The following is a 15,487-nucleotide window of genomic DNA, read 5'->3' on the forward strand; positions in this document are numbered from 1 at the left end:
CCGGACGCAGTACTCCACCTGCGGCCTGACCAGTGCCGCATGGAGGGGGAGGATCACCTCCCTGGACCTGCTCGAGATGCATCTGTGGATGCAGGACAAGGTGCGGTTGGCCTTCCTGACCGCGTCCCCACACTGCCGGCCCATGTTCATCCTGGAGTCAATAATGACCCCCAGATCCTTTTCTGCCCCTGCCCTGACGACAAGGGAGTTCCCCAGCCTGTAGGTGTGGTGCCGGTTGTTCCTCCCCAGGTGCAGCACCTTGCACTTGTCTGTGTTGAACCCCATCCTGTTCTCATCCGCCCACCCTTGTAACCTAAGTCCGATTGCAGCCTATTCCTCCCCTCCAGTGTGCCCACATCCCCCCACATCTTCGTGTCATCAGCAGATCTGAGCAGGGGCTTTTTACCCCCTCGTCCAAGTCGCTGATGAAGATGTTGAACAGTGCGGGCCCGAGGACCGAGCCCTGGGGGACCCCACTGCCCATGTCCCTCCAGGTAGAGAATGACCCGTCCACCACCGCTCTCTGGGTGCGGCCCTCCTGCCGGTTGGCGACACATCTGACTGTGTGGGGGTCGACACCACAGCCCCCAGTTTCTTAATGAGAACGGGGTGAGAGACAGTGTCGAAGGCCTCCCGGAAGTCCAGGAAGACGATGTCCACTGCAACACCTGTGTCCAAGGATTTGGTGACCTGGCCGTAGAAGGCACCAGGTTGGTCTGACAGGACCTGCCACTGATGAACCCGTGTTGGTTGCCCCGAAGCACAATCTCCCCCCCGTCCCCTCGTGGATGTGTGCCAGGATAACTCTCTCAAACAGCTTCCCCAGGATCAAGGTAAGACTGACTGGCCTGTAGTTCCCAGGTCCTCCTTCCTCCCCTTTTTGGAGATGGGAACCACGCTGGCCTCGTCCAGTCCTCCGGCCCCACACCAGAGCCCCACGAGTGCTCGTACGGCCGTGCCGGGGGTCCTGCAATGACCGCAGCCAATTCCCAAAGCACTCGGGGGTAGAGATCGTCCGGACCCGCTGACCTGAACACGTCCAGTCCCGCCAGACCTTCCCTGACTCGATCCTCCCCGACCCTGGGCCTGGGTGCAGCTCCCCGGGGCCTGCGGGGACCCAGCGGGGAGGTGACTGATCCGGTCCCTGCTCAGGAAGGCATTTGAAGGTGCCCGCGGGCTGTCTCTGAAGAGCAGAGTCCTCCACGCAAGCAAGGAGAACCCATTTGCAAATCTCTCGGCCGGCCGCGAAAGCGGAGAGGCCCGGGGCTGAGCAGGTGGCGGGGAGTGAGCTCGGTGTGAAGGAAGCGGTCTGTGCAGCAGCTGGATGAACGGATGTCCCTTTCCCGAGCAGTCAGCTCAGCGCCCTGCTACAGCAGCAGGAGACGGGAGTCACCACCCAGGGTTTCTGAACGTCTTTGCAGCCTAATAACCTCGATGGGTTCAGGTTGGGCCATGGGGGCTCCAAGGCAGGCACGTCTGTACCCTTTCTGCATATTCGGGTGATGCCCTGGTACTTTGCTGGGGTAAAACTCACCCTGGGGAGGGAAGCACGTGACCGATGGAAGCCAGAGGACGGGCCCAGGGTTCACAGCTGCCTTTGCATAACAACGTCAGAAAAACCCAACCTCTCTCTTTCAGACACCCCCTTCCTCCCTACAACACTTTATTTCTCATGCGCTCCAGGGGCCTTGCTAGATCAGTGCAATCTATTATACTGCACTTTCCATCCTGGGTGCGAGGAGGTGGATAAGAAGAACTTGTTGCCTGCGGGCCGCATGGAAATCAAGGCAGGCTCTTCTTGTCCGCACTGTCTAGTAGCAATGAGTTCCACAGGTTAACATCTTAATTACAACCAACTCTATGCACCAGCTGACCCGTAGCACTGGAAACCGGCTTACCCCTGTGGAAATACGGCTTTGGATCTATATTTTGCAGCTGGCCCAGTTCAACAGTGCAGACCCACCTTGGGTCTTGAATCCAAACGTGCTGAACGCTGCTGTCAGGACTCTTTATAGCAGCGATAAGCTGTTTTGTATTGCATCTGTGTATGTGTGTATATACACACACATAGACGTGTGTGTATATATAAATAAATGTATATAAATCACCCCCCTGCATCAGCATAGCTCTGCTGGCAAAAGCTGCAACGTGCAGACAAAAATGGTCCTTTAATTAGCATAGCTTATTCCACCGGGGAAACTGGTTTACGCTATAACAGCAAAAGAAATCCTTCGCTGATAATAAACTGCAGCTCAACCACGTACGTGGGGGCGGGGGCTGCTTTTCTCGTACAGCTCCGCAAGCAGCCCCTTTTTGGTACAGAAGTGGGTGTGCTGAGGGGTGGTGGGGGTGCGATACAATACATGAGACATATTTATAATCTTTTTTTTAGCGTGCCAGCTCTCTCCACCTGCTCCTCACCATGGCCATTGTTTGCAAAAGGGGCCACGGTCTGATTTCCTAAGGGGGTCATGGAAGAGCTGGGCACAGAGGAGAGGGGTTTTAAGAGGAGGGCCGTGGCACTGTACAGCAACCCCCCAAAAAAGAGGTTGCTGTTCCGTGTGTTAGGGGCAACACGGGAAAACGTGCAGATATTCGTGAGAAGCTGACGGACAGGCAGACAATGGCGACAGGCGGAATAGCAATGAGACTCGGGCATATAACTAGGGCATTTGCAAAGATCAAATTGATATCGACTGCCCGAGCTGCATGGAGCCCGCGTTAGCATTTTGTACGCCCTCCCCATGGTATGATTACGATGCATCATTTCTGTTATCAAAACACAGAAGCCCCTTTCATGCGCGGGAACCCCGCTACGTTAGGTGCTGTACAAACACAGGACACAAAGATCAAGATTGCAGACTTATGATCTAAGTATAGCTCACAGCAGATGGATGCAGGATGAGAGGGGAGCGCAAGAAAACAAGGAGGCAATTTCGGGCCTCCGTCTCAGCACCCCAGCCTGCTTCTCTCAGGTACTTATCAGACCAAATTATTATAGTTATCTGAGCACTGCACGGTCTTGAATGCATTTGTCCTCACAATCTCGCCTGCAAGAGGAGGCAATGCTATAGCCCCTCTTTTACAGATGGGGGGACGGAGACACAGTGCAAGGTCACAGGCCCAGACGTGGTCATCTGAGTCCCAGGCGAGCGCTGTAACCACTGAGCCCGCTTCCCTTGCCGAGCCACAGAGGGAGGGAAAACCCACAGGGCTCCAGCAAACGTCAAGAAAGAGCTGTCGTTGCTGTGAAGTTCGACTTAGGTTTTATAAAGCATTAATTGATGCTTTAATGAATGGCTGACTGAATATGAAGAGTCCCAGCAAGTCAATAGGATGCCTGTTACTACTGCGCATGACCATTGATAAATCCCTTCTCCGGACCGGCTTTCTTGCCTGCAGACGGCCTCTGGCGTCTTTACTATTCACTCCTCCCAGGAAGAGCGCGCACACACCAACTGCGGATGCTTCCTCAGCCTGATGAAGGGTGTTTGTGCCCGAAAGCTTGCCAAGAAGAATTTTTTTCCGATTTTTGGAGTTGTTCTAATAAAAGATACCAGATTTACCCAAAGAGCCTTGTTCCCCTGCAGCGATACACTTACGAATGTCTAGAACACGTAGTTGTTATGTCATCGCAGGCTTATCGCACCCACTCGATCTCTCTTTATAAGCTGTGTATTAACAGATACGTAACAGAAAGCGTGGCCATAAATGTATAACTAAGTACTGTACATGGAGAGCAGGCCCCGGGCTTTTCCCTGGGAGATGCTGCTTCTTTCTCCGGATCTCTGAATGGGAAGGGCAGCCCCTATTCCTCTCGCCTGCCTCGCCATCCTCTAAACGAGGAGTCAGCCCACCAGCTAGAATAGGCCTCCCTTGGCCAAGCAAAGACGGAAGAATTCAGATTAGCAATAAATCTCACTTTCTGGGGGTTTTTTTAAAACCACTGGGACAAACTACCAAGGGAAGTGGTGGATTCATGGCTTGAAGTCATCAAATCAAGGCAGGATGTCTTTCGGAAACATATGCTTGAATCAAGCACACAAGCTGTTGGTCTCAGTGCATCCTTCAGGAGGTCGGTTGATTTAACGGTCTCTTTTGGCACGAACGTCCCAAAAAACCTCCTCGGCCCTTGTTTGCAAGCCTGTGGGTTGCGGGTCTAAACCCTTCTGCCCTGTTGCAAATAGTGAAATCAAACACTCAAGAAGCCAAATCAGAAGGAAACCAGTTTAACTAAAAGTATTGGCGAAGTCTCCTTATAAGGCAAGGGCTACGAGTCCCACATCTGATTGCGTTCCCGACGCCTCTTGTTATTGCTGCGCTGTCTGTAATGCGTCGAGGCAGCCTGCCATGCAGCTGAGCAGACCAACCGGAGGGCCAGGCCAGAGCTGGCTGCCACTCAGCTATCGCTTCCCTGTTTCTGAGCACATTGGTTTCCCTTTGCAGGGCAGTTAAGATAAGTTTTACATTAAAAAAAAATAAAAAATCTTTCCCTGCCCTTACCGGAGGATATGCCAAACTGGATGAGTCGCCCGGCTGCCCTGGTTCAGCGCCGTGTCTCGAACGGGAGCCTGTGATGTGTCAGAGGAAGTGAAAGAATCCATCGAGCAAGCACTTATGGAGAAGCCCACACACAGGGAAAGTCTCATCCAACCCTCCCCTTAGTGGTTGAGTGAGAGGCTCTGAAGCAAAAGGTTGCAATATCCACTTTATTTCCTTTAATCCAGCCAGCATAATTTTTTTTTAATCCAGCCGGGCTCTTGGCTTCGATAGCGCCCTGCGGCATTGAGTTCCACACGTGAACCGCGAGGCACTTCCTGAGTGCTGGCCTAGACGAACGGATGTGCGAGGCATACGGGTTGGTCACGTGGATTGAGTAGCATGCGCTGGGGCGCTGGGCATCCTCCTCCGTGACTGACGTCTGTACCATTGGAGAGGCGTGCTTCGAGGGCAGGTTTGCACGCTGCCGTCCCTGACGGCCGGGCTGCCGAAGCTCTTGCTTCGGGGAGTAAAGCCCTGGACACGTTCTTTAATCGTGAGAAAGTATTAGCCTCACGTCACATGCAGACGAACCCAAGGAACGACAGGAAGCAGCTCTCGTCCTAGCCGGCAGCCACCGCCGCGGGGCGTCCGGGTGCCTCTCGGCGCTCCTTCTCCGACTGGCGCTCGGGGAACTTCTCCTTCCACGTGGCGATGAGCTTTTCCTTCCCCGAGAGCGTCATGACTCAGAGCTGTATTCCCCCCAAGACGTAGCCTAGACCGGCGAGCAGAGAGAAAGACAAAAGCTGTTGGGCCGTCCCCTGGGTTCAGGACACGCGCCCGTGCGGGAATGCGGCTTGGGCGAGGCCTGATTAGTTAAATTTATCCGGAAACCACGCGCCGCGCTCTGTCGAGACGAGGGACTGTAACGAGCACAAAGACGCCAAGCCCTCGGCCGCTCGGAGACCCCCTCTGCTATTCTCGCCAGTTCAGAACGGCTGGCGGCACCAGTGGTCAGCGCTGCCTCACGGGTTAATAACTAATGAATTGTCTTGTTAAATCAACTTTCTATCCTCCCTTGCTTGCTCCGAGGGCCGCATGGCTGAGGGCAAGCAAAACTGGGGGCAGCCGAAGCCCAAGCCTCCGGGCTTGGGCCTGCAAGTAGGCTGCCCGCCAAAGGCTTTGGAAACATCTGAAGCCCCGCGTGCGGGTGGAGGATGTTTGCCGGTAGCAGGACCACTTACGGGCCTGGGCTCTTGGACCTGGAATGAATTTGGGCTAATTTTTTTAATTAAATTTAAGAAACCCACAACAACCCCGTCACAGATTCATTACGCGCTAGGTAGGGTCCTTGTTGACTAGGGCAATCCCATCTCGGGAGGGGGCTGTCGACCAAGGCTGGAAGAAGAAGGTGGGCCGAGGGGGAAGAGCCTACCGAGGGAGTATGGGAGCGTCTACCGTGAGCCGTGCCGGGTGTTTCTGAGCTGGGCTACGGCGTTTCGGGCCGCTCTTCTCCGCAGCTCTCGGTACAAAATCCTGAACCTCTTGGCAGTGGGATGGGGACTTTCCGGTTCGAAATATGGCTCCCGGGGTCTGCCCCCAGCCATGTCAACACCGCTGCTCTGCCGAGCCTGGGGGCGAGCCAAAAAATAAGATTTGCCCGCTCTTTCCTTGCAGTTAGGCAGAATGGATGTCATTAGAGAGCAACTTGCAGGCTCCCTCCAAGCTGCCGAATTGCGTTTAGGAAGGGGTGCAAGGTCGGCCCCGTTTCTGCGGCCCCGGGCTCGGCCCGGAGACGGTCGAGCTTGGCCTCGGCCTCAGTGCACCTGCCAGCAGGAGAACAAGCGTAGCTATTTATTTTCCCTTCCCGCGTTGCTCAGAGGCAGCGATGGGAGGATCTGGCTTGACCCAGAGGCCTGTTTATCCCACGGACAGCTGCCGTTTTGCCCAACAACATCCCTCGGCCCGACCTGAAGAAACCGACTTCAAGGACGAGAGGTCAGCTCGGCCTTCTCTGCGCTTGTGCGCAGGAGCCGGGATGGGATTAGAGGGCAGGGCGCTCAGCTCGGCCGCGCCGCCGACCGCCTTCGGATGGGCTCGCTTTCGCGCCGCCTTCGAGCGAGGAGCGGTGGGAGGCCGGCCGAGGAAGAGGATGGGGCCGGGCCTCGCCGTTGTACTCGACCGAGTTGTAAAAGTTTTCGGAGCGGAGCAGCAATCATGCTAATGGGGCTCACGACTGCTCTAAAAATAGATAAAATGGAGGTAATTGAAGTGTGCCGGCGCGCAGTAAGTAATGCACCTGGATAATCTCAGATCTATTAGCGTGACAGCCAACGTGGCACGCTACGTTTCACAGGCTGGGCACGGTTTTGTTCCTGAAGGTGAGGCACACAAGGGTAGACAGATCACAGAAATTAGAGACGGCGGGGAAGAAAAAATCTGCCCGTTCACTTCCTCTGCTTGGCTTTGGCCAAAGACGGGCACGCGGGCTAGGGAGCGGGCACTGCCCTGGGACCCCACCGGGCTGGCTCCGCCGCCGGCTTCCTGGCTGCGTGGCCGCGGTCGTCCTCCCGCGCCGCAGACCCCATCTGCCGTGCTTTGTAGCCCGGTGCTCCTCAGCCCTTTAGAGCCAAGCTCCCCTCCATCACCTTTCGGGAGGTAGCGGCACCTCATTTCCAAGCTCCTTTTCTGACCACGCAGCAACGCTCGAGCCGCTCTTCCGCTGCAAGGACCTCAGACCGCAGCAGGCCCGCGTGCTTTTGGCGCTCGGGATTCCCAGTGAAATCTTCGGGTTTCCCTTGCAAGTCGCGTGTCGGCGTTGGCACGCGTAACGGCGCGGCCAGGTGCGGGGACACCCTGGCGAAGGACCGCGGATGCAGGGGCAACGTCACCTGCCTGCGGCCCCGGGTGCAGGGCCTGCTTCTGCCCGTGTTGCGCTGGACGTACCCGACCCCGAGTCCGACTGCACATCACGGCTCTTGGCAGTGACCAACATCCAAATAATCATCCGGTCTATCCTCTGGGGCTGGGCTAGTCTTAAAATGCAAGCTGCAGGACTCGCATCACTTACCCTGGGCAGCTGTGCAACAGCTGCAAGGCTCCCATTCAGGCTTAGTTTTCCCTTTTCCTCCTCTTGCTGCCCTTGGCTCGTTTTGTACCTGGCTGATCGCTTCCCCAAGCATGGGCAGACCCGACTCTCTTACCAGCTCTCACACGAACACGTTGGGGAGAATTCGCCTTTCGGCTGCGGTGTCTCTCCCTCCGTAAATCATTCGTGGCTGGAGCGTGGAAAGTTTGAGAAAATCAGCGTTATGGGAAAGCGAATTAAAAAAAAAAAATCCTTTTTTTCCCATTGGAAAGCAAAGAAGAGCCTGACCACGCATTTTGGAAACAGCTGCAGCTGGAGATGTGACACAGTCGGGTTTCTCCCTGTGACCATCCAGCGTAGGGAGGGCAGCCCGTGGTTTTCTCCAGCGATGCAGCCTCTCGGTGCTGCATCGGCGGATACTGCAATGTCCGCAGGCGCACGCCGCCCGGGGCGTTGAAGGTGGGGAAACCGCTACCGGAGACCGCCCCAAACTGGGACCCCCACCCTTCCCCGCCCCTGACCTGCAGAGCGATGCTGAGCAGGTCCCCTCGCCTCCCGAAAACCCAGCCTAGATCGGCATTTCTCCATAGTGGGGTGCTGTCCTTCACGATGGACATCCAGCCAGGCACAGGAGGGGTTTTGGTTTGGGATCTTCTCCCGAGCCTATTCCTAAAAATATGAACACAAATGCTTCTCCTGCACATTGCAGTCTCTGCCTTTGGCAGCACGGCGTGGAAACACGCTCCCATTTCTGCAGCCGTTGATGGGGCCTCGGAGGACTGGGGCCGTCACAAACCTCACCGCATTGCTCTCGAAGCGCGAGGCACGTTTCTTACAGCTTTGCTGCTTCTGACATAAGTACATAGCAACAGTGAAAAAAAAGCATCTACCAAAACAGCCCTGCACTGCAAACACTTCTTGCCCAGGAGAGGAGAACAAACAGCGTGCGACAGGTGATAGTCGCATCACTTAACGCGCTACTAGAAGGCGCTCGGATACCGGGGCAGTGAACCCCCTGGAAGAACCCACCCGGCGAGACAAGGAGGCTGCCGCAGCTTGGGCTGAAGGAAACTGGCTTGGATTTATGAAAGGCTACGAGTGTTTGAGACCTGGGTTTGCACGGGGGAAAGCGCTGCTCCGTCCGCGCCCTGGCACTCGGTGATAGGTGGAGCGCACAAAGATGCTCGGGCTAGGCGCAAACATCCTCTTTCGATCCCCGAGTTTGCAAATCCCCACCCCGATCAAAGCCTCCTCCTGGCTGACGGATCTGTGAGCGGGCTTGTGTTTGCACCGAAGCTAGAAGCCACGTGCTCTCTTAATAGACTGTTGCACGATTAAAATGACACATGCGGGCCAGAAACACCAAATTCCCAGCATCGAAGGCCAGAAGGGACTATTAGATCATCTGTGTAACAAAGGCCATAGGATTTCACTATGCTGCCCCTTGCTGAACCCAATTCGTGTCTTAGTCCGGTATCTCTTCAACGAAGGCGGCTGGTCTGGAACGGCCGACAGCAAGAGATGGAAAATTCATTGCTGTTGCAACCACAAGAAGTCAGCTGCACAGAAGTGGCTAATGGCCTATTTTTGCAGGGTGGGGTAGCTCTTGGCATTGTTTCTAACACTCATATAGTACTGGTTAATTTATTAAATCTGATACAGTAACTTGTGGAGGAAATTGTCAGCTTGAAAATTAAACCGAAGACATCTTGCATTTCCTTAGCACAGAAGAGTCCCCAAATGCTTTACAAAGTACACAGCAGGCATGCCCCCACCTGCATTTGAGATGCAGCCACCTCCGAGGGGGATCGTTCCAGCTGTTTAGCTGTCCAGCAGGTTACAACCTCGAGGAATGTCTCTCCCTCGCTGTGGCTGGATGGGGAGGCAAGGGATAGCAGATCTTGCCTGGCACCCTTCACAAGAGCACTAAGTTGGAGAAAAGCAGAATGAAACGACCTAGCAAAGGTCACATAACACGGTGAAGTCAGAGCCCAAGTCTCGTAAGCCTCGGCCCCACATCTCACCGCCTCCTTACAAGGTAACTAAAGGCCCGATATGTTAAAGCCTCAGTTAAACTCCATGCAAATCCAGAGTGCCCGGTCGATGGAAGTACAGCAAATTTGGTTTCCAGCAACAAACTAGGCAGTTCTGGTCCATTGCTAAACGTGTGCTGTGCTCCGTGCATGTGACAAAGCATTAAGGGCTGGTCTTGGGGGCTCGAGATCCCCGTGTAACACAGGGCAGGTCTCCACTGCAGAACAAAGGGCTGACGCCAGCTTGTGTAGACGTACCCACGCAGCCTTTTAATCAGTTTGCTTGGCGACTAGTAACAGCATAGACTGGCTGTCCCCAGTGGGTGAGTCCACACGTGCACATTTACTACACTGCAACCAAAATTACTGCACAGTATGTGCATGCGTCTACATGTGCATGCCTGTACTGCACAGTACATATGGCGACTTATGCTGACTTGAGCCTAAATTTGATACCTGTGTCATGCAGGTATCAAATTTACGCCTGATTAGTTACTGTGCAGTAATGCACACAGAGACGCCTTACTGTGCAGTAACACTGCGTGTACGTGGACTGACTTGGGACTAACTTTAGTGTTAATTCACCTTAGTGCCTGCATGTATAGGCAATGGCCTACTCCCGCTTACTGCGCAGTAAATTTTAGCTGGCATAAATGCACATGTAGACACGCCCAGTGTGGACAGCAGTGCCTGCCTGGGATGCTGGTAGCTGCGTAGTAGGCAAGTCTAAGCCTTGCTCTGTGGTGCTGTGGCTGCAGAGCGATAGACACCTTGGGTAGATTGGTGTGAGCTGCAATTGCACCACTGGACTGTGGGTAGACATACCCGCTGCAGATCCTTGACACCATGGGTGAATCTAGGAACGAAGGTCAGCTTGACTAGTGGAACATCAAGACCATTCAAAAAACAAGAGGGTCATTAACACCCGTGGGGTGGAGCAGGGATCAAAGCAGGGTGCAAGCGCAACCCCCCTGGGTCCATGCCAGCCCGACACCCTCTGCAAGTTGCTACTGGAGCACAGGTGCTCTGTGCACGACGAGAGTCACTTGACGGACGACCCCCTCTCCCCCGCCGAGCAAGAATAAAGCAGTGGGTGCAACATTTTGGTCATGGGAACTGGTTGCACGCTCTCTCCTTGGGTGTAAAACCCACATCAAGAGAAGGGAAGCAATGCAGGCCGCTCCCAGGCCTTCGTGAGCGGGGCGGGAACTCCTGGGATCTGAGCTGGGCGCAGCCAGCGACTCCTGCGACCTGGGTCGAATCACGTTGCTCCTCTGTGCCACGGGAGCGTGGCCGGCGTTGCATCTTCTCCGTGGCGATTCGTGCAGATAGAGTAGCGCCATGCATTTCACTCAATGCGCTGCGAAGCTCGCCCCGGCCTACATCCCGCCTGGAGCGACGACAAGCCCTGAGCCGCGCTGGGCTGCCTGCCGCCACCTGCTTTTCATTTCCCTCTTCCTGATGCTACCGACGTGGCGCTGGGTCAGCGGGCAAGCGACCCCTTTTTCACAGCCGTCTCATCAGTGCAAACTCTCGGGCTCGTGCCCTAGCCGGGACCTCTCTGGAACTGATCAACGGCATGCCACGCCACATCTTTAATCAGACGCTGGACGGGCCCCGGCCGGTGTGAGGTTTACCTGTGGGCAGCGGGGAGGAAACCCCAGCTGTGCTTGCACGCATGGCAATGTGCTCAGCAGCTGGCAGCTTGCGTGGGAGGCAGGGAGGGAAGGGAAGCGGTGAGGGAGACGGGCTCCTGTTTCCTGAAGCATTTGTTTCGTCATTCGTCAGGCCTGCGGAGCTCCGAGACGGAAATGGCATTAATCTGGGCATTTTCCCCCCTGCTATCGGCAGCATTTCCGGCCCCGTCTCGAGCGGCAGGGACTTAAAAGCACTTGTGATTGAAACAGGGAGCCCCTGGGGCTGGAACATGCCACACGGCGGGCAGGAGCCCCTCCGTCGCCCGATGCTCGTGTATTGAGAGGCACCGATGTGGGCCGCGCGTGCGGATGGGGGGCTTGCCCCAGACAGCCTAGAGCAGAAAGAAAGGGGTGCAAAGAAAGTCTCTGAAAATGATGCAGACTTACGAACGCGCAGGAGGCTTTAGGTGACGCTGTCCGGCCTGCAGAGATGTCCGGATAGCCCGGGCTTGAAAGTCAGCGCTAGGTTTTGGGGACCGGATCCTTGTGCCCAAGACCCTTCAGGCAGTGCTGCAAGGAGGGGGCGTGCTCAGGGCACAACGGGCAAGTGCACAAACACACCAACGCCCAGACAGGTGACCTGCCAACCGTGCCCGTGAGCACAATCACCCCCGGGAGCTGTCATGGCACTGAATGCAGGGTTGGCAGGGGGCCCCGGGGGTGCGCCCAGGCCCCCCACCGCCCTGCTCACAGTCTGCGCGTGCGGATACAAGAGCCGCAGCTGGTGGGGGACGCAGACGCTCGCCACCCGAGCGCCCCAAGACAGAAGCCCAGAGCTCTTCTGAAAGTCTGGTGCCGACGGGGGGCTCGTCCGGGAATCTGGGCACGGATCCCGGGGCTGCAAGCCAGGGACCGGACGGACCGGAGAGGCTGCGGGGATGTCTGCGGGGTGCAGGGCGCGGTACGCTGAGCAGGCTGGGGGCACGTCGGCTTGAGTGCCACGGCCCGCGAGGTGTGAGGTGGTGCTGCACAAATGGGTCACGTTAGCTCTGTGTGCCCGAGCTCATCTGACCGTGGGCAGTGCCGTGCCAGCAGGGCAGTGCCATGTTACAAGGCCATACGACACGGCAGTGCCATGCTAACATAGGAGTCCCATGCCATGCCACGTTAGCTCTGGACACCCGAGGTAATTTGACTGCAGGCAGCGCCATGCAACATGGCAGTGCCAGTCGAATCACAGAAATTAAGGGTGGAAGGGACCTCAGGGGGTCCCATCCAGTCCAGCCCCCTGTGCCCAGCCCCAACTACAGCATCCCAGCCAAGGCTTAGTCTAGTTGGATGGTAAACCTCTGAGGATGGAGACTCCCCCACCTCTCTGGGGAGCCTGCTCTAGTGATTTACTGCCCTCCTGGTGAGAAAGCTTTTCCCAGTACGCAGCCTCAACGTCCCTTGCTGCAGCCCGAGCCCATTGCTCCTTGTCCTGTCGCCTGCCCCCGCTGGGAACAGTCCAGCTAACACAGCAACGCCACGCAACATAGCGGTGCCAAGCTAACACAGCCGCGCCGTGCTAACCGGGCAGTGCCATGCAGTACAGGCACGTCACTGCCGGCTCCAGAGCCCGGGCAGAGCCAGCTCAGGCGTTGCGTGGCGCTGCTCTGCACCGTTTCGGCAGGCCCCGCAGCCCCTACCCAGGGAGCGAGGGGCTTCCCTGCGCCTGCCCTCTGGCACCCGTGGCGTGTGCGGGCTCCCTGCTCACCTTGCCCCGCGGTGCCCGGGGCGTGCAGCTGGGCCCGGGCAGGTGAGCGGGGCCCGCTGGGCCCGGAGGTCGGCGACCGGAAGCAAAGCGCGCCTCGGAGCTGACCCCGGCGGCTCGGCCCGGGCCCGTCTCGCGCGCTGCTGGAGCCGGAGTGAGCGATGAGGTGTCGTGGCATCGTGGGGCCGTTTTTTATCCAACACAAACTTTGCTGGACAGACGCAGCCGCGGCTACGAAAGCTATTTGCAGCATTCGTGCCCGGCTCCCTGAGCCGTTTCGGGGCCTCAGCTGCTGAGCCGGGACAGGCCGAGCCCCCTCAGCTCGGGCGCGGGCAGGGGGTGGGTTTCCTAGGCAAAGGGCACAGCCCTGTTGCCCCCTTCCCCGGGCCATTTGCCCTGCAGGAAGGAAGGGGCCAACTCCCAGCTGACAAGAAAGGACCGAAGGATCCAGGGCGAGACGCACAGCCCTGGCTGCCTCCCTGCCCCCCTCCACCTGCCAGGTGCCGCGGGCCGAGTCTGCCACGCGCTGCAGCCTCCGGTGCGCGACGAGGGCCCAAGGCAGGGCAGCATTAGACCCGTCACAAGTGACATGCTCCTAGAGGCTTTGCAAATGCGGTGCTGAGCTCCAGGGCGCTGTGCCCGCGCCGTCTCCCACCCAGCTGGCTCCAGGAGGACGGCGCGAGCTGCGGGCAGGGCTGCGCCTCGGCCCCTGACGTTTAGGGGCAGTCGGTGCAAACCAGCTGCTCCGGCACCAGCCGCCGACACGTGGGCACGAACGGGAAAGCTCCCAGTGCTGTTCGCTAACGGCAGGTGGACGTGGCCCCGTGGAGGGGATGAGGAGAGGGTCTCCCTTCATCCCAACACACCAAGCCCCAAGATCCTCCGCTGCTGTCCGGCTGTGGGTGCCCCGTCTCCCGGAGCAGCCAGCCGTGCCCTGCCTTTGCACTGCCGGCACTAGAAGGGGCGTTCGTGGGCACTGGCACCGGGGCGGGGGGTGTCCGTCCTGCAGCTCATCTCTGGTTATGGCTTCCCAGACCCGTGACTCAGCCCCCGCGGGAGCTCAGCTCTTGCAATCGCGAGGCCCAAGGGGACCTGATGTCCCGCACTGCCGGGTTCAGACGAGGACCCGGCCCAGAGCCAGCCCTGGGTGCTCTGGTGGCCTCGTGGCTGCGGGCAACGTCCCTGCGCTCACGTGGCTGGGCTGCCTGTGGCCCACGGCCTCCATGCACGGCCTGGCTGGAGGCTGCAGGCCTGCTTCTTTTCAAGGGCCCCACGACAGCGAGCTCATGTTGGTCGCCTCCAGGCTGGATTACGCTCGTGTGAGCGCGATGCACGTCCCCCTCCTCTCCTGGCACAGGAAGGGTCGTCCTGCCTCCCAGAAGCTCAGCGTCGTGGGGCAGGATCAGCCCTGTCCAAACCACATCATCTCTATGTGAACCAGAGCTCAGGACTGAACGCTTTTCAATCCTGGGCTTGCGCTGTCAGCTGCTCCAATTCCCCCGACCTGCGGGAGGAAAATCCTTCCATGCAGACCAGGCGGGGGAGCGCCACACCGGTGTCCGTGTGGTTTGGTCGGCATCGCAGCGCGGGCAGCTGCAGCGGTGAGGGGTGCTAACGGGCCTGCGGAGCAGTCACGTGAAAGGCACCAGGCCCAGGGAGCTGCCCGTGCTGCTCAGTCTGGCTGTCAGGACACGTCTCCCAAAGGTGCCATGCGGACACACTCTCCCATCCAGGACCGGGCTTGGCTTGGCTGTGGGATGCAACCCCTGTGTGCAGCAGAGCCGGCAGGCAATACAGAAGCTGCGTGGGCTGCAATGGGATGGACTCCTGCCCCGTCTCGGCCCCACGCGTTCAGATGTCCGGCCGGCCTCTGGGCAGTGGGCGAAGGGCAGGGAACCCCTCCCCTCAGCAGCTTCTCATCCCCCGCAGCTGGGCACAGCCTCCCACAGGCCACGTCAGCGTCCCCAGCGCCAGATCACAGACAGCGAGGGTGGAAGGGAGCTCAGGAGGTCACATTTAGTCTGATCCCCTGCTCCAAGCAGCACCAGCCCCAACTACATCATCCCAGATGAGGCTTTGTCTACCCAGGTTTGAACACCTCCAAGGATGGAGACTGCACCACCGCTCTGGATAGCCTGGTCCAGGGCTTCACCACCCTCCTAGTGAGAGAGCTCTTCCTACTATCCAACCTCAACTTCCCTTGCTGCAGCCTGAGCCCATTGCTCCTTGTCCTGTCGCCTGCCCCCGCTGAGGACAGCCCAGCTCCATCCTCTTTGCGGCCCCCGGCAGGGAGGTGAAGGCTGCTATTCAGTCCCCCTCCGTCTTCTCTTCTCCGGACTAAGTCAGGCCAGTTCCCTCGGCCTCTCCTCACCAGTCCTGCCCCCCAGCCCCTGAACCATTTTCATTGCCCTCCGCTGGACTCTCTCCAATATGTGTCCACATCCTTTCTGCAGTGGGGGCCACAGCTGGATGCAGGACTCCAGAAGTGCCGAATCAA

This window comes from Crocodylus porosus, unplaced genomic scaffold, assembly GCF_001723895.1.
Source record: "Crocodylus porosus isolate Cpor-Errol unplaced genomic scaffold, CroPor_comp1, whole genome shotgun sequence".
Taxonomy (NCBI): domain Eukaryota; kingdom Metazoa; phylum Chordata; order Crocodylia; family Crocodylidae; genus Crocodylus; species Crocodylus porosus.